Consider the following 22,881-nt stretch of genomic DNA (forward strand, 5'->3'; position numbering starts at 1 on the left):
CAGTTTCAAATATCCAACAATTCTTTTTTTTTTGCTAATTTTTCATAGATGTAGTGTCTCTGTTTGTGTGCGCACATATGTAGATGTTTCTGTGTTCACATGCAAGGGGGGCTAGAGGCGTGGCAGACCAGAGGATGATGCAAGGAGAGAGAGAGAGAGAGAGAGAGAGAGAGAGAGAGAGAGAGAGAGAGAGAGAGAGAGACAGAGAGAGACAGAGAGAGAGAGAGATGTCTCATTGGAATGCAGGCCTATTTCTCTCCATTGAGCCCCTGGCACAATGTGATCAGTTTGGAATTCCAGACAAAATAACAGATACCGACTAAATACGACCACAGGCAGAGAATTAAGAAACAGAGTTATGATGGTTGTTTTCTCTGAATTTCTGTGTGTTTGTTGTTCTGTGTGCTTGTTTTTGTGCATGCTAATGCATTTCTGATTTGTGGATAATTATACGAAATAACACAATTGCAGCTGTAGATAAAGACAGCTCTCAACTGGGAGATTGGGAAGGATTAGACAATCCCATTTAAGATAGAATATTAGAGAAAATTACTTTATAGTACTTTTATTATGAATACAGCCATTTAGTAGGCATTTAATTTATGGAGGTATATTTTATTTTTCTATAAGCTATTCAATTACCAAGGTCAAGGGTAGAATTTCAGAATCTGAGACCGGATTTAAATCTAGCTCCAGTGAGAGTGCACTGACTTAACCCTAAAATCACATTCTCATTTATCATCCTCGTTAACAGTTACTTTCACTGCATACACATCAAAGTATCTGCAGTGATTTGCAGTCGGCCAGCAGAAAATAACTCTTTTTGAAATGAATGACATGCAATGACACTCCTATGCATATACATCATTTCAAAAATAAGCAGGTAAATTACCTTTGTTAATGTATGAAAATAAAATTTGAAAAATAAATAACGACAAAAATGACACAGACCATGTTCCCTTTGAAAGGGCATGTTTTCCTGTCCCACATATGTGGGAGTATGTTGGAATGCATTTCATTTTCTGTTATATAATACAGAAAAAAGAGGTTTTTTTCCTCCACTGTTTTATTAATGCAGAAATTATCATAATATCACACATTCACTGGATTCCTCCCAGGGAAAATCAGGATCTTTGAGATTGGTGCAATATCTCACAATTAGCATGCATCGCTGTCTCCCTCATTATCAATAAGTCACAGGAATGTGTTCAATCCACTTTTAATTGGCTCTGAATTCTTTCAGAAAACCCTTCACAAAATGTTTGCCTATTGATTACTACTTAACAGGAAATGTATCTGTGTGTTAACGGGAAATTAAATGGCTAGTGATGAATGATTTATTGAACTGGAGCAGAGTAACACCGAAGGTTGGATATTTTGCCAAGAGCCTTTCTACACATCAAACACCCAGCTGAGAGATGAGACTGTTGTGCCAAATGGAGCTTGTGGTAACGAGTTATATTCAGTAGGAAAATTTCTAACTAGCATAATCTTTTTTCTTAAAAAATAAATCTGACGTGGTTCAACTACCTTAATAAAAAAAACAAAGGTTACAGACATGGGCAAGTTACAGTCACTCAAGAAAGGAATGAAAGGAAATCACGAAACAACAGCGTGTTTGCCCCCAAAGAAATCCAAGGATTTGCCGAGACTTTAGGCCGAGAACTTTGAAGCTTCCAAGGGCTCAGAGCAAGACAAATGGTGAATACATATCCTTTTTCATTACTTCTGCAATTGGAAATGATTTATTTATTTTAGCATGAACTTGTTGTCCATCAAATTTTGACTGGGGCACATTTGCCTATTTAAAATACATCACGGAGGTTGTTTACAATAGAGTAGCAGCACAACCTCAGAGATGCATGTAAATTCTTCAGGAATGGGGTATCTTTCAAAATCTTTTCAAAATGAATACTCTCAATTTAATTTTAATAATGTTCTATCTACAAATAATTTTATAAGCTAAAACCAAAATAATCAGGACATTTCTAAAAATCTTGTCTCCTCAAAATAGAGTAAACTATTAGATAATGTCATGCAGAATGTGAGTTATATGTGAAGACTACAAAGAAATGGAAAGCTATTTAATTTTGAAAAGTGCTAGAGGAATACATGGGGCGTTCTACAAGTTCAAAGGAAGCTAGAGATGGTTCTTGCTGTGTCATAAAAGTGAGTGAAGTGAGTGAACATTGAAAAGGAGCAGTGGTCTGTAGACATGCAGGCTGCTTCTGGCTATACAATAAAAGTGCTGTGAATATAAAACAGAAGAGAATTTCAGTAGTACTGAATTAGTTCTGTGCTATTATATTGAGCAGAATTATATTGTGTACCCACACATACCTTATTGTGTACACAATAAAAACATCAGAATGTGGCAGCAGTTGGTAACTGGCCTTTTCACATTTCCTTGTGTTTAAATCACTGCTGTAGGCTTCAGCTTGTGGAAAGTCATGTGAAATTATAACCAATTCCAATAAATGTGTTAATCAACATCTATTATTATCATAATTACTACACTTTCACCGCATGCATGGTGGCTGAGTGAAAACGGACTGAGTTTACTGTGCTGACAGGAAGTCAGCAGGTGTGATAAAGAGACGGTGCTCGGTTGCAAAACATCTTCCTGGATCGGCATTATTTAAACGGGGAGACTTGTCAATACGACCTCCTGCACGCATCCGCGTATAGCTTCCAGTTCCCCACACTGGGTAATCACCGTATGCTTGTAATGACTGCTTGTGCTGAAGCCACATAGAGATGACAACAGCTGGGTGCGGAATACTTTCGATATCACATTATGTGTGATGTAAGCCATTAACATTAGCATGTGAAGCTTTTTAAAATATGGATTTCCCCTTCAATATTCCAAATAAAGCCTGATCAAAGCCTGATCACAGTCTACAATTATGAATTGAGTGAAAGCCTGAAACGGTTTTGCTCACATACAAAATGAGCTGCGATAAAAATAAAATTGTGCACAACCTGTAGGGGCCTATGTAGTCCAATCACTGTGGGCTAGACATCAGTTGAAGGCATTTGATGTGATAATCTGTTTGGCCTTACCTAATGAGTGCAATTCTGTTATCCCTGAATGGCAGGTCTAAAATAAACTGTCCAATTAGAGTGTCTTTTGAAGTTACAGATCAATCATATTGATTAAAAGGAAAACCAGATGGAGGTTCATGCTTTGTGTCATGTGATCACCATGACAATTATGACAATGATGAAACAGTTTTGCTCAGCAGATTTTGAACTGAAATGAAATGGCTTTCAGGTTGATCTTATAAATCTGAGATATTATTTTATTAATAGGCAACACATAATACTGCTTTTAAAATGTCTGGGTATACAGAATGAAAGTGGTAGCTGCCAAACTAAATGCTTATTTTGTTATCATAATTAGTTGAATTCATTTACATGATTTATATACATGTACAATTTCATTTTCTTTGTTTTCTTTTCTAATATGCACACCTCTGTTTATGTGGATGTTAGTGTGGATGCATGTATTTTTTGCGTGTAAAACTACTCTTTTTTACAAGTTTGTCATTAATTCTTTTTATTATCAATTTCTTATCTTTGTTTTTGTTGAATCATTTTCTCTATTGAAGATTTCAAGTGCTAGAGGTTTACAAATTATGTGAAAATGGCATTTTAAGTAGATAACAGTAAGTTAAAAGCCAAACCCCCAAGTAGCAAAGGAACAATTATGCTTCGTATAATTAATGAATTCATAACAAATCTGAGTGCTGGGTAAAAATATTATGTTAAAATTTAATCTGTGAGAGCTGTTCTACAAAAAGGATATTTGGATCATGATGTGTAATTATTGTATCCCATTTTCTATAAGGGCAATATTTACTTTTTAATACAAATCTCAAAGATAATTTTCAGGCCAGAGGGAGTTTAAAAACCATGTTATCTAAATAGTTGGCATAGTTGCCATGAGTTTGGAGGTGTTGAAGTACTATGAAAAGCATGCAAAAAGGGACACATGAAGAACAGTTTAACAGATGCATGCTTGCCCATACTGAGATTTGAATTACATATTTTGATACTCCTTTTCAGTAAAAGGTTAGATCAGTCCTGTGACAGGTCAGCACTGCCCAACCCTGCTCCTGAAAATCCATTCTGTAGATGCACACCTCATTCAACAGCTAGAGCAGTGATCCCAACCTTGATCCTGAGGACCCCTTGTGTATGCTGGTTTTCGTTGCCACCACAGTTGCATTCCCAATATTTTAACAAGATGTTAATTTTTCTTAATAGGTGCTTTTCATGTCTTGAGGGATTGTTTACCCTCTTAAGCCAAATTATGTCAGAAATTGCTTAGCATTCCATGAAGAATAACAGCCTGATGTTCATGTTGGGTGTATTATTAGATTCTGCAAGCAATTACATAAAAAGAGGTGACAAAATAATTTATCTGATCAAATTAAAGACTGCCACGAATCAATAGAATGCAACAAAATGCATTTTGTTAATAGATTTAAGGACAAAAAATATGCATGAGCTCAAGTGTTGAACAACTTCAGCACAATGTGAATATCAGATTTTTATTCTTCATGCCATTTCTATTTCTGACATAATGTGGCTTAAAATGGTAAATAATTCCTCTAAACATTGAAATCACTTGACTAAGAAACAGTAACAGCTTGTTAAAATTCTGGGATTGTAACCAGCATACAGGACTGAGGTTGGGAACCACTGAGCTAGAGACCTTGTTGAGCTGAGAATTAATAGAATCAGGTGTGCCAAATTAGGGTTCAAATGAAAACCTACAGGATGATAGATCTCCAGGAACAGGACTGGCCATTCCTTAGCTAAAGCTAAACCATTATTTTGCAGTGCTCAGGGAGGCATTTGAATACACACTGAAAAAAAAAACACATCCCTTACCACACTTAAAAAAATGTTTCAATGGATAGCCCTACAATTTTGACTTCAATCTGTTCCACTTATATATGTTTTAGGTTTTCTCAATTGAAAACTTTTAGGTTCATTTGAATGAAACATTTCGGTTTATCCAATGAAGCACTTTTTTCAGTGCAATTACCTCATTATATGATTTTGGGCATATGAAATTACCTAGGGCATTCATTTAGCTCAACCTGTGTTTCTGTCTCCAAATATTTAGACAGCTGAACAAATAACAAGCTGCTCTAAACAGCAAAGGCATTCAGAGTACCAAAATCAGACCTGGATGAAACACATATCTGAAGCATTACAATCATTTAAAGTACCCTTTTTCATAAAAATGCATTAAAGTTAATTATTTAAAAATATTGGATTATTTTCCTGTGCTTGGAAATGGGTTCAAAAATAATTTGAATTATTTGAAAGTGATATAATTGAAACATATTTTCAGTAATTGATCTTGAAACAGTCATAAAGAATTGATTTTACTGAAATATTTGAAAATACTTGTGTACTTGGTGTACTTAGTGCATGTAGAATATCCACCAACATAGAACGTATTGGTATTATTTAATAATTCAATAACAACATAACCTATTGTAGAAGTACGTGGCTTTGCCCACAGTCGGTAACAGTTATACTATAAAGTAGTAATACTATAAAACAATTACAAGATCCTTCACAAATGTACTGAGATACATTGGCAACCTCTCGCCCAATTCATGCTGGAATAGGCTCCAGCACCCCCGTGACCCTGATTAGGAATAAGCGTGTATAGATAGATAGATGGATGGATGGATGATAAATGTATTCAAAATTATTAAATAACCCCTTCCTAGTATTTTCAAGCACCACAGTCTCTTGAGTTATGGTGTGTACACAGAGAATGGTGTGAAAAAACCAAAAACATCTAGTGAGTGGCACAACGCACCTTGTAAATGAGAGGTCAGCAGAGAATGGGCAGATTCGTTCAAGCTAATAGAAAGGCTACACCTGCTCAAATAACAACTCCTTACAACAGTGCGGTGCAGAAAGATATCTCTGAACGCTCAAAGCATCAAACCTTAAAGTGGATGGATTACAGCAGCAGAGGACCATGCTGGGTTCTACTCCTCTCAGCTAAGAACAGGAAGATGAAGCTACAGTGGGCACATGATAACTAAAATTGGACCGTTGAAGAATGGAAAAATGTTTCCTGGTCTGACAAATCTTGATTTCTGCGGTGAAATGCAGATGGTGGGGTCATAATTTGGTGTAAACCATAGATCCATCCTCCCTTGCATCAATGGTGGCTACAGGTAGTGTAATAGGGTGGGGAATATTTTCTTGGCACACATTAGGCCCCTTAATACCAACTGAGCATCATTTGAGCATCATACCACAGGATACTTAAGAGTTGTTGCAAACCATGTGCTTCCCTTTATGGCCACAGTCAAATGGATACTTCCAGCTGGGTAATGCGCTTTGTCACAAAAACGCATCATCTCAAGCTGGTTCCATGAATATGACAGAGCACCTTTGGAATGAGGTGGATTGGGAGGTTAGCAGCATGAGTGTGTGGCTATAAAGTCAGCATGGACCAAAATCCCTAAGGAATGTTTCCAGTACCTTGTTTAATCTATGGCATGAAGAATTCAGGCTGTTCTTGAGGCAAAATGGAGTCCTATATTATTCCCTAGTAGTTAAGGATTTAAGTATTTGTTTTTTTCCACTGGGAATTTAAAATATTTTAAAGGAAATGCATTTGTTTGAATAAGTGTATTGGAAACTCTTAAAATAAATTTTAAAAATAAGTGTAAAATACAGCACAACCCACCTGTAAATCATATTGGATGAAGATCATCGACTTATAGTCAGTGGCACTAGTATTTATTTATTTATTTATTTACTTGCTTATTTATTTTTCAGAGACCATTACAGTGCCAGCATGAAATAATAGTAGGAGTAAAGGTCTTTCTAAAAATACTACACATCAAAGATGAGGTACAACTGCAATAACAGCCCTTTGGCAGTACATTTAACCTGAATAACTTCAGTAAATAGCTTTATCCAGCTGTACAAATGGATAATGTGAGAATGTAAGCAACACTGTGCAAGTGCATCTGTTCAGAAAATAAATAATATTCCTGCTAGGTAGTTTGCATGTTTGAGAATAACTACTGCAAATTATCACCTTTGTCATTTGTGATATCTCTAACTAATGTGAGGGACTGTTCCAAGTTCTAGGTGTGCACCGGCGCTTCCATTTGTAGTGTCTGCTTGCCTGTTTTGCAGTTCATTCACTTTGTACGTGTACTTACCCATTTTGTGCCTTTTATTTGCTTTTGGCTGCAAGGCATTGCAATGACAAAGCTTGCATGACATTGTTACAAGGGCAATTATGGAAATGGCTGTAAACATCATTAAACTGCAATTCAGCGCTCCGCAATTGGTGTCCCGCAATCAAAGACTAAAGAAGCCATTTCAGTGACTCCTGCCTTGTGAGATAATCAGCGCTGCCGACTCATTTACACCTCTGAATAGATTACGGTGAAAGGCAGCTCTACAGCTTGTGTACGTAGCCATGCATGCTGTCCTAGTGAAATGATTAGTTCTGTCTAATGGAACACTATCAGAATCAATTGTTGCTTGGCAGAAGGGGGGAAAAAAGGATTGATCTGTTGAGCTCCTCAATCACAGGGGCTATGTTTGATGACACTGTCTTTCTGCTCTTAAATCATATAAAGCGAGTCAGTAACAACCTCAAAATAATGTGAATTTTGAGCAACACAGTCCAATCATTCTTTTGCACAGGGCCGTCCATCGCATTGCATTACATTACAGGAATTTTCCAGAGCAACTTACAGAACTTTTACATATCATTTACATTGCATTCATTTGTACAGATGGGGTAGATACTGAAGCAATGCAAGTACCTAGCTCAAGGGTACAATGGCAGTGTCCAAGCCGGGAATAAAGCCTGTGACCTTCAGGTTACAAGACCGCTCCATACCCATTATACTATGCTTCCGCCCTGTAATATAACGAGTAAAAAAAACTGCAACACCATTTTGTTTCCCTTGTGGCCATATGTAAATCAAGAGAAGAAATGGCTGGAATTTTTCCTTTGGTTTTCCTTTCATAACCAAGAAGTTGGACAGATTTCCAAGTGTCAGTTATCTGCCTCAGCAAAAGGATGAGGAAGCTAGTTAGATAAGTGTCTCTCCATAATAAAGGTATTCGAGAATGTGTATGCAGTTCCTGGCAACACGTTGCAGACTAGTCAGTGTAGTTATGTTTTGGGAACTGTACTGCATCTGCCTATTTTTCACTATGACTAGACAATTCCTGAAATGGTGGCATTCCTCACTCGTAGACTGGCTGATATTCTGACTCACGGAGTAGCTTCAGTGGTAACAACATTTTGTGCAAGAAGGGGCCAGAAAAGTAGTTTCGGCTGCAATGGGCAGTTTCCTGTACACTTCTATTTTAATCCTACCCCACCTTCCAAAAGTTGGCTGGGGAAACGAGCAGGGCTGAGAGTTCCATGGGAATAAATACTATGTAAGAAGCTATTTCCCTTTTTGCACGCAAACACACACACGCGCGCACACACAAGAAATTATTGCTATACTTGCGAGGACTTCCCATTGACTACATTCATTCCATAACCTCTAACCCTAACCCTAATCCTAACCCTAATCCCAACCACTACATGCCTAACCTTAACCCTAACCTTAACCTTAACCTAATTGTAACCCTAACCCTACGTCCTAACCCTAAAACAGCCTCTTGAACTTGTGGGGATCAGCAAAAGGTCCCCACCTTGCATTATTTTCCTCATCTTTCTATCCTTGTGGGGACATTTGGTTCTCACAAAGATAGTAATACGTGTCCACACAACACACACACACACACACACACACAGAGCAATGATTCATTATAACAATGGAACATACTTTGTACTTTCATTTGAAGCAGTTAATTTTGCTGTATAGCATTGCTGTTGTGCTGCAGGTTTTTGTTAAAGGATATCTTAGCAAAAATACTGATGTGATTTGTCTGAAGTGACAAGCAGATTCCAAACTAAGACTTGTTATTTACTGAAGGTAACAGCTTTGACTAGAATGCAAACTCTAAAAAGAAGAGACAGCATCAGGCAGAAAAAGAATAGAGCTCAAATGGAAGATAAGGACTGATGTTGCACATATTTCCACATGCAGCACACAAGAAAAACAACTTAGAAAAAAATTGAAACACTCATAAATTGACGAAATGTTTACCCAAAAACCCATTCAGCAGAATTTTCCCTCTTGAATCTTCACTTAGGGCTCCAGTAATAAGATTTTATGGAAGCTACAAACTGCCCCTTGGATTCTTTATCCGATTTACATTTTCCCTCTCTCTGGAATGGCGGACATCAGCGCAAGGAACTCTTTGACAGAACTGGGTGTACAACCAGGTTCTCACAGGTGGAACCTATTCTGATGCCATTACCCATGCCATCATGCGTATATACTTATATGACTTTTCTCTCATGTTCTAACAGGATGGCCCACATTGATTCCTTTGGAAAGATGTCCTTCTGTACTGTGTAATAATACTAAAACAAATGCTCATAATAAAACAGAATGGGGGTATATGTGGGACATGTGTTCCCCTAATGTTAACACAACCTAGCTACCCAGTTAGGCAAATGCATGAATGGTGATGTGTAAGGATGTGTCCAGAAGCAAATGCAGTTCAGCCAGGAAATGTAAGGCCTGCGTTGTAGCCACACAGAAGGTTACTGGGTTTTAATTCAAAATTACGAATGGAAATAAAAAATGGCTTTTTAGATCATATCTACAAGCATATCTACAAGCATAGCATAGTCTATCTACAAGCAATACACTAGATCCTCAAAGATACAAATCTCAGAGTTACTGCATGTACTGACCAGCCAGCTCAGTGGGACATGAAATGGAAAGCAACTGCTTCTAGCTTTGTATAATAACTGATTAAAAAATGTGATCATTAAATTGAAACAAGTCACATTTCCTATTGACATAAATGGGAAATGATTGCATCATTGGACAGGGGCCATGTCTTGCCACCATTGAGGATGTTTGATATAAGGAAAGGTATGAACTAAAACATTTCAGAGTTCTGAACCAAGTCTGTTCCCAGTATGAGTATTGTAGTATAAATTCTTTGGCAAGAGTGCTTTTCCTCACATAGAAGAAAGATTTTAGCCTTCGGTTGCTTTTTAATTTTTTTATTTTATTATTCTGCTACTTTGGCTGAAACAGCAACACATGTGGATGTCTTTCCATGTCCTTTGTGATGTGTCCTGAAGTTGTGTTCACCTTACAAATATGAATCAATGCTGTTTTTGGCTGAAGTAGATGGATAGATGCTTTAAGGCTACCTAGGCAGGAAAGATCAATGGACTGATTTAATAATAATTGGGGTATTGGAGCATTTTGGCTGGGAAATAATAAAGACAACAAAGAAAAAGTTGAATTTAAAAAATAAGGAAGCCTTTGGGGTAATTGCTGTGTAGCCATGTAAAGGTTTATGCAAATGTCATGTGGTTACATAGGGTGAGGTAACAGACGCTAATGTTTGTAAGGACTGAGAGCCCAAGAATGAGTTGTTGATATTTTAATGGACACACTGCAACGTTGCATACTCACTGTGCTGTATAAGTATGGGATATATCACCCCTGTAACTTGGTGGATAGGATGCTTCCCATTACCATGAAACTGCACTATTTTAAAATGCTATGAAAATGAATAAATGTAAGAAACAATGATAATACACATATTCTATAGAGATCACCCTAGTCATACTGAAAGTGCCAATTTGCATTATGATGGGAGTGAAGATTAATAGAGGCACTTTTTTGTCTTCCCATGTTGACAGTAGTGTCCCTGAGCAAGACCCCTAACCTAACCCCTAATTGCTCCCAACAAGCTGATTGGTGCCTTGCATGGCAGCCTTTCACCGTTGGTGAGTGAGTGTGTGTGTGAATGGGTGAATGAGAGGCATGAATTGTAAAGTGCTTTGGATAAAAGCGCTATATAAATGCAGTCCATTTACCATTGACATCCTTCACGAGTCTGTATGAACCCAACTCGTGGCTTCTCCATGCAGCCAAATTAGAGCAGCTTCACTCTAAGCGATGATAGAAGCACTACGTCTTCTCTGTATGAACACTGCACTAATTGTGCTTTCATTTTGGTCAAAGGTACATGAAATAAAATGAAATAGCCTATCATTTCCTGGGTCACCAATGGTTGTTAGTGTTTACTCATTAATTAATTAAATAGGGATGTATAACAACAAAGTACGTATATAGGCTATACTTAAAATTCCATCAACAGCATGTACCATAGACTATACTGTTGCTGAGATTAACATTGACTACTCTGGGAGATTCACTGTAATTTCATTGTAACGCAGGTTCTCCTGACTCAAAATGAGAAGTACCGACCTGGATACTGGATTTACTTGTTTTCTTAAGTGGTCGTGCCAAGTAGTACGCTCTGCTGCGTCTTGAAAATGAACAAGGGCAGTATTCAGTACGGAGTTTCCTGCTTGCCATTTATTTGTCGTTTATTATACCGTGACCACTGGTTCAGCGGTTACATAATTATCAGAGAATGCGGTACAGGAATGGTGAAAATAAGCATGTAACCTAAGTTAAGTGTTCTATTGAATTCAGGACAACGCGTCATAACTGGTTGTCCCAAGCACATAAAACTGTAAAAGATACACAATAAAGGAATAATTTGATGACTATTTATGTTTATTTATTTATAGGTGACACATATATAGTTAATACACAGCAGAACATTGTTCGCCACCAAATGAGCTGTCCGTATATCTGTATGCTGAACAGTAGGTTCCCCCTCCCTTGCACGCGAGATACACGGACTAGTCATGCCATCTATAGATCTTGGTGAGCTTACAGCAGTTAACTGATGTCCCCAGTTTGAAATATCGTACGCATCTTTTCCCACTTGCGGTGGATCACCCTTGATTTTCTCACTTTGAGAAGTATTGAAAGGTTTGCCGCAGATACTAATTTAAATGTGTTTTGCAGGACTGGAGTATCGTGTCATTTTTAGTTTTATTTTAATGACCTGGAGGCGCTTTCCACTTTGATCGGTGCCATTTGACGTCGGAAAACACAGAACTCCTGCTGCACTCCTGGTATTAAGAAAAGAAGAAGAGAACGCGACAGACGAAGCTCACACTGGCGTACTTGCTGGATTATATTGCTTTTCCTGTCCATTTGATGAGTTGGAATATCTGAGTGCAGAATACGCAGCGAGAGTGGGGATGAAACTATAGAAATATTGTCCTGGGAAGGTCCTGCAACCGCTTCTCTCGTAGTGCAGGTTACTCTGTTAGCAGATCCCTCGAATAGTGGGTGAAGGATGTACCGTGTCCGTTTTCATTGCATTGGATATTCAGGAGGTAAAACAAAATGCCATGGATTAATCGTGGAATAAAATTCGTTCACTGAAAATATCACATGAAGGCACACAATGGATGAACGCCTGAAAAGCAAGGTAAGGAGAGGGAAGTCATTTTAATGCGTATAGAAATACGGCTAGATTGTATCTATAATTAGAGTGCGTATTTTATACTGACCAGCGGGTCAGTACATAGATCCCCAAATTGTTTAAAATGTGGGCTTTAGGTATGTATGCTTTTATTCCGTTATTATTCGAGTTGCCTGGAGAATGTAGGTACCCACTGAAGTAGCAAATGTTACAAATTGTTAATCTACTCTAAAACATTAGACATGGGACAGCTACAATTATGCGATGGTCATTTTGATTGAGAGTCGGTTAGTTCTTGTTAACTCAGACCAGAACGGGGTTTGTCTTCCTCATTGTGCAGGCACGACTGAGGTACTAAATGGGCTCTGCCTTGCAATCGATTATTTTGATTCACTTGTTTGGCTAGTATACAGTATGTCACGCGTGTGTTCAAATGGCAAATGCTGTGTCTGAGAGCTACCCTGAATTATTTAATATTGATTACTGAAATAAACTTTGCACTTGCATTCACATTATAGCTATATCTTGTTTTTACTATGGGTATTATATTGTGTGTGTGTGTTGGGAGTATTGCTACGACGTACTACTTAAAACACGTCTTTAATTGAACTTCAAGCTTATAAACCAGTGGGACGTTTCCGAATCTGATGCTGAAGGTTTGCCATTTATACGTAACCAGAGGATACTCACTTAGCCTAATTCGTTTATCATATATTTGCGTACATGCCGTAGATACCCCGTCAAGTTCCAGTGCAAGGTTTCTGGATGTAATCAATTTACTGGATTACGCTCCAGCTAGTTTTATGTAATGGACGTGTAAACGAAAGAGCCCACTCATTTCAAACGCATCCCGAAGTAATGATCTGTCGTTCACACAAAAATTGGAAGATACTATCATACCGTAGCATGGCGCGCGACCCGGTATGGGTGTGTGTATGTGTGCGGGCTCGCGCGTTTTATAAAAGGTACCGGGCAAACGGAAATGCGGTGATATGGATTTACTTCAACAGTAAACTTTAATGGAAATCTAAATACCCAAGGCAGGTCTAATTGCATATACCGTATGCCACTGAAATGTATCCAAGCTAATATTTCTCAGAGCAGTGCACAGACAGTACCTGCGGGGTGCATGTTCAAGTGTCTGGAATTCATGTGAGTGATTCAGTCACGCAACATGCATAGTGCAGAAGCAGGTCATATAATTATTATTTGTATGATTTTATAAGAAAAGCATTCTCATCATAAGAGCTACAGTAGGTCTACTGTATGTTGGGAAGCAGGTGATAGTATGGGCAGTTCAGTACCACGGACAGCTCCATTATTTATAATCCAATAATACTGCGAAATGTATCAAGTGATATTTCTCAGAGCAGTGGGCTGACAGTCCTTGCAACAGGCTATATGTACAAATGACCGTAATTTCTATGGAGGCCACAGTCTCACAATACCTACTGCCCAGATGCATTGCATGATACCATATGTTTGCAATTTCTTTAAGAACTGTCACTAACTTTGCCTCATTGGTGGCCAGCAATTAAAGTGGGGGTTTCGGCAGTTCAGCATGACAAATTTCTCTATGCAGGGCTTTATTGGACATTTGGACAAAGTGTAACAACATAATACAGAAGAAGAAAAAAAAACAATTAGTCAAAAGACAGAAACATGCCTTCATGATGTAAATTGATCATTGCCACAAGGATAGCTCAGAAGGCCTGCTTTCCCCATGTTGGTTTGTCCAGATACTGTCATCTTTTTCATTTTGCCATTGTTTGTAGTTTCCTGTTCAGGGTCAGTTTTTTGTATGTCAAGCAAACAAGATTTCTGCATTGTTGCACCATGTTTCCAGACTGTATTTCTCTTCTGATATAACAGCTACATTTTCCTTCTGTATAAGGAAATACCTCCTTTTTGTCCTTTTTGCATTGCAGATGCATCACATTTATGTGACATTTCAGTGCATGATAAGATAAGATACGATCACTGTATTGAACCCTGTGGGGGCAATTTGTCCTCGGTATTTGGCCCATCTTAGTTACTTAGGGGCAGTGGGCAGCAATGCCCAGGGACCAACTCCAGTTCTGAGGCCAGTGAGAACCTGCAAACTCCATGCAGAGAGGATCTGTCCGGCCGGGGCTCGAACCCGGAACCTCCTTTTTGCGAGGCAACAGTGCTGACCACTGCATCGCTGTGCTGCGGAAAATAATTTGAGTAGAAATTCAGGAGGGTAGCCTTTCACACCAGCATGTGGATCTTCCAAGGTGCATACAGTTTTCTGCTACTTCTTGTCATTCTACAGTTTACCAGTTAAGCTGTACTGCATCTAAGATCTATACAATTAGGCACTGATTGACCACAGGAGTCATTGTTGAGTTGAGTTGACAGGGTTTAAATATTTGTATTGTGTACTGAATATATTCTCCCCATTTGAAGTATTTTATAGTATTCCTTTCTTGGTGCAGGTCAATGAATCAGTATGGGTAGAAAAAAGTGTTATGGTATTTGGCTTTGTCCCAGATTTTCTTTCCCATCTTACTTGTTGAAAGAGAACACATATACTTGTTGTTTCCATTCCTGCAGAAGAGGCACACACTCTCTTAAATGGCCAGCACACTAGGCCACAAAACCTTTCCCACTAATCTTTCTGCCTGCTAGTTAAGCAGCAGATGCCTTTACCTTGATGGATTAGAGGAGTGCCCTGAATAGACTTACAGCTAACCTCATCACCCACTTGATCTATTTGTCCTAAAAAAACACCACAGTTCAAACTACCGTGACACATCAAACCAGCACCATGAAAAATGGTGTGAGAACATTTTCTTGACCATCTGTTTCAGGCTGGTGGGTGAGTGTGTGAAGACAAGCCTTGAATTAAATTATTACAAATCTGGTGCTATTAAGTCCCTGGAAATGCACATTTACTTTCAAGTGAACCTAGATTCTTCAAATCAGCACCATGACAAATGGTGTGGGAACATTTTTCTCCTTTCAATTTGGTTGGATGTGGCCACATATAACATCAGGTTCCAAGTTATGGAACCTGATGTTATATGTGACTATTTTACATTTGAAGTGACCAAAAACGTACTTTTGAGTTCTTGGGGCTCCTCTCCTCTCAAATTTCAAATAAGAGGTTAGGTCTTTGTGCATATTTGATGTTTATATACGTTACATATCCATAATAAGGACTTATATTCCTGCTTTCTAAGGTCTAAAGACTTCCCATGGGTTAATTGTCTGGGGTTGGTTTCAGTAATTATGCCAATGCGTATATATATAAATAATATATACCAATGCATCTCCATGGCCATTAGCAAACATTGAGATAATAACCTCATTAAAAAAACTAGATTTAAAGTGTCTAGATTTGCAGTTTAGGGATTCTGCCCTCAGCTATGAATCCCAGGTCGTGCACTGTTTACACTCTTGACCTTTCTCACAGGTGGTCTCAGAAATATTCAGCTGCTGAAAAGAGTTATTGACAGTATAAGATACAAAATCATAAGCATCAAGAGCTCAATGGATTAGGGCACCTGCCAAATAAGCATTGTGATGTTGCTCAGTCCTGTGGAACTTCGATACCCCTGACTATTGAATTCTTAATAATGCACATTCTTATTGTTTTTTTGGCTTGTCTCATCCTCATATGCATGCTGAATTGCCATTGTTGATCAATTTCTCCGGTCAATGCCAGAGGTTTCTCTGGATTGGACGCTACCCGGGCAGGTCTCAGGGTTTTCAGAATAATACCTCTCTAAGCAGACCTTGGGCCTCTCAGCGGATCTATAGGCTATAAATAAAGGCACATATGTCACGCGATGCCCAAGTGACGTGTGTTAAGTCCTCCCTGAGCCGCACACGGGCCTGCTGTCTAACTGCATGTCACAATGAAAGGGGCTGATGTCTTCACCTCTATGTCCTGCGTCGTCTTACCGCTCCTCCTTCACATTTTCACACTGACGTCTTGTGCTTTCACCCCGCTTTCTTCGCTGCAAACGATGCCTCTCACCTTTCCCTGGCCATCATCGCATTACTTACCGTCCTCTACTTTGCCCACTTTTTCCTCATCCGCTTTCCCTTCTTCCAGCTTCTGTTTTTTGTCTCCTTTCGGCTCCACGTCCTCCTCCTTCCTGTCACGCTGGGGCTCACAGTAGCAGAATGCAGAGCTGCCTGGGAAGGACATTATTATCTAATGGGTGATGGCGTTGCACAATGGCTGTCTGAATTGTTTATGAGTTTGTTTGTTTGTTATGCCGGAATATGAATCCCCAGCATGCCTCTAACTTCGGGCCATGCTTGTGCACTGAAGTGGAATAACATTTGCAGGGACAAATGACTGCTGCATTCTGGCAAAACATAAGACAAAACCATTAAAGCATCATTATAGCCCAAAATAATCAGATGGTGCAGGCAATCAACAGCAAAAAAAAATAAAAAAATAAAATCAGTATAGTATTGATACATACACATTGAATTGCACAGACCTAGGGACTAAAAAAGATCTAATTCTAAATTATTCAGCTCACATTAACTCGTCTTATAAGGTTTATGATTGTTGTGGCAACATTTTCACATCTCTATGACAGAACCATTGTGAAAACCACAATTCAGTGCCAGGACCTTGACAGACCATTCGGTACGGTATGATCCATTCACATTTGTTTTATTCAAGGTCAATAGTAAGAATCCTCACTATTATATGAACAGTTGGATGTGCAACATCAGATTTGACTTAAGTGATATAATTTTTCCTTTCCAAATGTGAATTATTATTTTTTTAAATGCAAAAAACAGCTGATAGCATCAGCACTATACAATGACCATTATGCTACCATTTCCCATTCATTTCTTTTCGAAAACTGTCTGTTTTGGATTTTTGTTGTTGTTGTTGTTTTTTTCCTCAGTCCAGATTTCTGTGTATGTTCAACGATTTACATTTGTGTAAAGGACATATATAAATTTACTTAAATGATGATTTTCTGGTAGCATAAACATCACGCAAACCAGAAAGCCTGCATAACAACTGTAAACAAGTCCCACAGAATCTTGTTTTTTCACTTTCACATTACATATTTCTTATTCCAGTGTCTATTATTGGTTGATGGATGGTGCATATGACATTGGGGCATACAAAGTATTTATCATCAGCGTTATCATTGTAGTGTGTCATGAAATAGTTAGGGGCAGAGATCACTGGTCACTTTCAAAGGAATACCTTTGTGTCAGCCTACTGTAAGTCCACTGCAGCCCTGAAACACAAAGCACTTTCAGACATGGATTTACAGCTTCCTGGGATTGGCCTTTGTGTGCCTTTCAAAAGATTCATTTTAGCACAGCAGTCAAGCCCCAAGAGGTTCACCGGACCTCTCCAGCGATGGTGGGGAAAGAACCAAAGCAAAGAGACAGAAAGAAAAAAGACAAAGTGCGTGGGAGAGATAGGGAAACAGAGTGGTGACAGCCTGACCAGTGAAACAAGTTGACGCCAGCAAGCCTTGCACCCCCAAGAAAGTGGTTCAGGTAATCAAGGAAACAGGAGGAGGTTCACGTCTCAGATGCATGTCCTTTTCAATTTAAGCATACACACTAAAACCGTAATGAATTTCTTTGCGACAAACAAAAACAATGTTTCTAGATTTTGTTTCAGACACTGACGAATTGACAGTTGTACTGGACGAAGGATGTATTTTCCTATCCAGATTTTGTAGCAGCTTGTCAGCATCCAGATGAAAACTGACTGCACATCTGTGTAGGCTTACTGGCAAAAAAAAGATGTATGTTAACTATCCTTTATGATGCATACAGCCATGCAATCACAAATGTCTCTATTCATTATTTTGTATCGAAGAGCAATCTTCTCTGACTTCAGCGTAATTATTATTTGTCAGTCGCTCTCAACTGTTCTTTGTCAGTAAAGCATATTGAAATGCAAAACAAATGAAAGAGACAGTGACAAACAGGAAGAGTGAGGGAGAAGGTGAAAAGACAGACATAGTCAGAGATAAAGGGAAAAGGAGACTGTGAGAGACAAAAAAGAAAGAAATATAGGGGGAAAGAGTGAAAGAGAAACAGTGAGAGAGGCTTGTTTTCCTAGGAAGTTAACATGAAGTGTAAAGCCATATAAATTTTACCCCTCGACCGGCATCCAATCCCACGGGCACTGTGATTCTGTCAGTGCACTGCCTCTGGCCCAGTGCCACACTCATGCCAGCTGAACCAATTAAAGACATGTTTGGTTTTGCTCCTGTTTTCATCTGAGGCCTCTGCGGACTCTCACTGGTAATGAGGATCTGATTTTGAAATTATGCTCTTTCTATTTTTGTTTACTGAGATAGCAACAATCAGACAGATTCGTACTCGGTCTTCAAAGATACAGGCAGGAGGGCTGCTGGCTGGCTCACCCTGTTGAGGCACTGCTGGGACCCACAATGCAGAATCAAACCCAGACTGTGCCAGTGGCTGTAGCCCCACAGAGCATCACACAATTGGAGGCAGAGACACCCAGGGTTAAGGAAGGTTCAGTTGGCCAGGATCTTATTGCTCTCTAGCAACTCCCATTAGTCGATGGTGTGTTTGCGGTCTGCTTGCAAAAGCTGTACATGAACTGTCTTTCTCTGACGCATGTCTGTGCAAGCTTGGCTTGTGGTCCACGGTATGAAAAGAAGCATCTGGTGACATAGCGCTTAGGAGTGTGAGCTTGCCTAAACTCCCCCACATTAGGTGTGGAGATTGGGGAATGTGTGCAGCTATATAACTGAGCATTCCAAATTGGAGAGAGAATGGGCTTAGTGAGGGGATTATGCTCACGGATAAGGTTGTTAAGCATCCAGTCCTCATGCCCATCCAGTGCCTTAATGAGCATCATTATACCCAAAAGTGAAGGAGCTGAGACACGATTAGGAGGGATGCCAGGACCAGCTCACAAAACAGCCACAGGTATGAGAGATGTGTTTCTCAAATGTGACTCACATTTGGTTTCGTTATTGACGACCCAGTTTGCTCCTGCAGGAAGGAATGTAGACAGCCAACAAATTCCTCCAACCCCTCCCCCCTCTTCCCATCCACCTGTCCCCTAAGATCTCAGCATGTGTGTTTCCACATCTCTGTTGTGAGCGCGAAGACCCACCTCTGGCGTGAAAGGCGTGGCGGAAGGGTCGCGGCGTGGGAAAGATTAGGATGCCGGCCAGCGAACTGGTCCAGTCACACAGAGCTGCTGCCGATGCTGATGTGTAGCCTTTGAAGCCTGATCCTGATGTAGCTGCAGCCGAGCCTGGCGTTATTTCTTGAACACAGCCACGAAAAAAGCTGGTCACAGGCGTGAAAACGATAGTTTGCGGGCGTTCCTGTTTGTCAGAAACAAAACAAGCAGATGACGTGGCACACGGACATGGCTAACTAGCAATGGATACATGCTGAATCCGGTCAGAAGGAAACAGTATGTTGGGTAACAGTATACTGTATAAAGGGAGCTACTTCTCTGTCGGTGCTGCGGAGTTTCTCCCATGCATTAGCAGGGATTCCGGACAGAGTGAGGAGACGATTACCGCAGATCTAAACTTCAAATGAACTGCAATTAGAAACGTTTTCTCAAAACAGCCCTGGTCAGAAGTAGTATGTGTAAAGACAGGGATAGCTTTACCACTGTAACTGTTCTCCTGACAGGAACCCACTGTTTTTACACCTGTGCAAGAGTCCAGTGTCAGCGCAATTTAGAATTTGTGGAACTTGAAAATGCAACTCCATTAGGACCCCTTCTGCTGATGTCACAAGATAAATAAATTGGACACAGTGTGGCTTGCTGAGGTCATAGCTTGTGAGGATTAGATGACTCCCTATTGTCATTTTTGTTTTCTCCTGGTAAAGCATGAACTGACATCGGTAGCCATGTATGGAGTTACAGAACTATTTTCAAAATATTCTTTGCTAAATGTGTCTAGATAGCCACTTACTAAATAAAATACCTTATGATGTATGTTGCTGTTGTTGCATGTCAATGCTAACATAGATTTTTTTTTTTAATGCACAATGATGCCGTAAAATTGCACAATGTCTAATAGTGTGATTAAATAATACTACTCCTTTCAGAATATATAAACTGGTGCAGATTAAGGCCTCTACATCAGTACAATGAGCAGTAAAAATGAAACTAAAGTGGCTTTCAGTTGCAATCGTTTCAATAGTTAGATAGCAAGCAATATTCAAAACTTACTGTAGGTGATAGTTAACATTACTTCTGTCTGGCCTGTTATAAATACACATGCTGCTTTGGGGAGAGACACTAGAATGGACACAGCTACTGTGTGCTATTTTCTCAGCTCCTCTAAACCCTCATTTCCTGGACTTGTTATCTAGTAGAGATATTTTTCTGTTTGCTTGTTTTGTTTTTGTTCTTCTACCTCTCATTATTTTGTGTGTGGCTTGTGCAGTATCTCCACAGTGCAGCAGCTACACCTTGGCAACTGTTATATTCCAAACCATAGATTCTTGATAGGAAAAGTGCACAAAAATATTTTAAGCAGCAAGAGAAGTATTTCACCTGCAGCAGTTTTTTCGCACATTCGGCTAATTCCATAGACCTTTTTGATACAGTCTAACCATTAGTATGGTGCAACTCTAGAGAAGAGTGACATCACTGATGTCGCTAATGAACAGGATAGTCGATGCCAGAATGAGCTCCTTCGAAGCCCCAGCATCGAGAAGCAAGTAAGTGTTAATTCTCCATTATCAATATATTGCGCAATGAGGCTGTGGAGAATGTGAGAAATGCTTATTACAGGCCATTATTATCGATGGATCCTATAACCCCATTGAACAAGTGCAGTGTGTTGAAAACAGTCTGCTCCTGTAACATGTTGCCACTTTAACATTCTTCTGCTGAAACATCTTGACTTTCATATTCTGTAAACCATTCTCCTTCTGTGACATCGAGAAGCTGTAACATTGCCACTGAATGTCAGCCTCCTTAAAATTCAGCCATTCTACAGCATTACTTTTGCCCTGTACTTATTAATGTATTGTAACAGCCTACCTCACTAATATTATATTAAATCTTTAAAACGAATATTTTAGCTGTGTTACATTCTTTCACTTTACTTTTGAAGTGTACATGTTTCTGTCATGGCAGCACTGCCAAGACCGTTTTAGCTCATTTGAATCTGAGCCAGTAATTTTAATACACATAGTCTACATTTGATTTAAGATAACAATGCAGTGAACTCTTATGTGGTCATTATTTCCAATGCCACCAGTTTGGCTCTGTACCATCTAAAAACTCTGGCCCCTATTTATAAAACAGATCCGTTTTAAAGTGGACAATGGATTTTGATTGATTTTGAAGTTTCCATGAAGTTGCACCTTAACTCTGAAAAGACTGTGTGCACTTCATATGACCTGCATAAGCCATGTGACATTAATGAAAATTAAATGCATTTGTAATGTTTCTATAGCTTTTTCTTTTTCTCATTGTACGAGGAATACCTTATAATATATCTTTCCTTTACTGTCCTTTTAGCATTAATGGAATTCATTTATCTCCAAGGAACAATTTCAACAGCCCAGAAGAGAGGCAGGTCATTCATTATGAACTGCGCAAAGAAATATGTTTATTTGGATGACTTGCTAAAACACAATTCATTTAATAATGTAAACAAAAGGAAAAGCACTTCACCGTAGTTTTATTTATGCATACACAATTCAGTTGAAATATGCTACATGCCTCTGTGGCTATTGTGGATCAACACTGAAAGAGATAATGAGGGCTGAGATTATATTTTTCAAAAAGAAAAAAATTCTGTTTTCAAAAGTTAACACATGGGTTAAATGGTTCTGTCTTGGAATTTATTGGAACTGTCTAAACAGTTCCAATAAATTACTTAAAACCTAAATGTTTTCATATATGTTTTTACCATGGTCATCACAATTGTGTGCACTTTTTAGAAAAAAATAGACATAAAAATCTCAATAAAGTCAGTATGTTGCAATGAATAAGAAAATAGCATGCATTCATTTGGTAGCACCTTGCTCTCATACTTGTCTCATCCACATTCGAGACAGAATTTTCCCTGACCACGCGCCTCGGGGGGAAAAATGCCTTGTGTGACTGAGCCACTCATAACAGGAGTATCTCATTAGAGAGATTACAGTGATGCAGCTTTTCCTCATCTACCCTTTTCACTATCTCTCCCAGCTGCAGCTTGACATCCCGCTTGCTCGTTGCCTGCATTGATTTCCAACAAAAGGACAGCTCACCTGAGTCTCTTTATATTCATGCCGAAGGTGAAACTGATTATTGTAATTACGCTGTTTCAATTTGCTTAACTGAAGCGAGGATGAGTGCAGTTCAAAGGCAACACGGATGAGACCCAGAAACTTTTGCAGAAAAGTTTTGCTGGAAAAAGATTTAAATGTTGAGGTTTTCAAAAGCATTTTTTTTCA

At 39.1% G+C, this 22,881-nt stretch overlaps 1 protein-coding gene across 1 annotated transcript in view; it reads left to right on the top strand.

The window, feature by feature from the left end:
• The first annotated feature begins 11,821 nt into the window (after positions 1-11,821).
• The window catches only part of LOC135257215 (leucine-rich repeat and fibronectin type-III domain-containing protein 2-like), an 89,115-nt gene continuing 78,055 nt past the window's right edge, over positions 11,822-22,881 (top strand). Inside the window, exon 1 of the mRNA XM_064339722.1 lies at positions 11,822-12,459. The gene's annotated coding sequence lies outside the window, so the exon portion shown is untranslated. The remainder of the gene's footprint in view (positions 12,460-22,881) is intronic.

The sequence above is a fragment of the Anguilla rostrata genome, chromosome 6, assembly GCF_018555375.3.
Source record: "Anguilla rostrata isolate EN2019 chromosome 6, ASM1855537v3, whole genome shotgun sequence".
In the NCBI taxonomy this organism is placed as follows: domain Eukaryota; kingdom Metazoa; phylum Chordata; class Actinopteri; order Anguilliformes; family Anguillidae; genus Anguilla; species Anguilla rostrata.